Below are 1,361 nucleotides of genomic sequence, written 5' to 3'. Positions count from 1 at the left end.
GAAGGGGGCCGGCGGTTTAGTGTCGTGCAGAACGCTCCGAATAACCCGGGATGCGTGCGTTAAAAAACCATCTAGAGCTATGACGTGTCTAGGTATCCTTTGCACGTGTCTACGTATCCTTTTGAGAACCCGCTTCTTTTCTTTCTAGGCCTTCTGAAAGAGGGTAAGATCAGGGAGGAGTGATGGTAACTATTCACAAAGGGCTGCCAAATGTCCAAAACAAACAGGCAGAAAAAGCATACAACTGTCTTCTTCAGCTGCCTCCCATGGCAGCAAACTCGGCTCCCGCTTCTGTGCTGAAGACACATTTACAGGCTAAATGTGTTTTCCCCATAGCTGGGTGAGCGTTTACACGGGTAAGGCTTAATTCTGCCATTACTGTAACAACAATCCCAGCAGGAACTATTTTTTTAGCGTGGACAGTACATTATTGAAATGGCTGCAACCGGGGTCTTGCGCATAGATGCAGTCCTTCTAATAACGAGGATAGTGGGAGGCTTGATTTTAAGGAAGGTTTGTTTCTGCACTGTTGTACCCCACAGACTTTTGCTATTAATTTCAGCAGGCACACAATCAGAATCTTAGGAAAGCACCTGGCAAAATGATAATTATTCATTAGACGTGATCTGCAAATACCCTATGTGTGTAGCAGCAAAGGCCAGGCAAAAATCCCAGTGTTTCAAGAATGATTTTACTATTAAGAGAAGAGTGACGTAGGTAGTAGAGGGCAATAGCGATAGCATAACATTTAACAGAGAAAAACTTGGACTGAGTAGCAGCAGATTGTTTTCAGTATGAATGCAGAAGTTGTTTAAGGGACATGACAGAATCCCTGTCATTTAGGTAATTTTAAACCTTGACTGGCCAAAGCACGACTCATATTCTCTAATCCTGCACTGACCCATCAGGTAAGGGGCATCTTTTTCTTCTTTGCTACGGGAAGTGATCAATACAGTGTAGAGGTAGTACCTAATTTATTACTTCAGCACCTATGGGATGCAAATCCTTTGTAACTTGCAGTCCTGCCGAAGTCAGTATCTTCACTGGAAATTCTGATAAACCTGAACACGAACAGCAGGCAGAGAGGAAGGTGATCTTCACACCCCAATTCACGGTAAAGCCAGCTATTGTACTTCAGGTATTGCACTTTATGAGGAAGAATCAGACCCCATATACTTTATTAAGGTTTGTTTGTTTGTTTGGTAAAGAAAAACTGTGCTTCAGTTCCATTCTGATGGCAACCAGAAGTGCATTTGTATCTAAATGTAGGTCCTTGAGGTTTTACTTTCCTTTATTCACTGAAGCTTAGTCAAGCAAATGAAGCTGACAAGGCTGAGCTGCTGAAGTGCTTGCAGCGTAAG

The sequence above is a fragment of the Egretta garzetta genome, unplaced genomic scaffold (genome assembly GCF_000687185.1).
Source record: "Egretta garzetta isolate BGI_Z169 unplaced genomic scaffold, ASM68718v1 scaffold641, whole genome shotgun sequence".
Classification (NCBI taxonomy): domain Eukaryota; kingdom Metazoa; phylum Chordata; class Aves; order Pelecaniformes; family Ardeidae; genus Egretta; species Egretta garzetta.
This window is presented reverse-complemented; position numbering follows the sequence as displayed.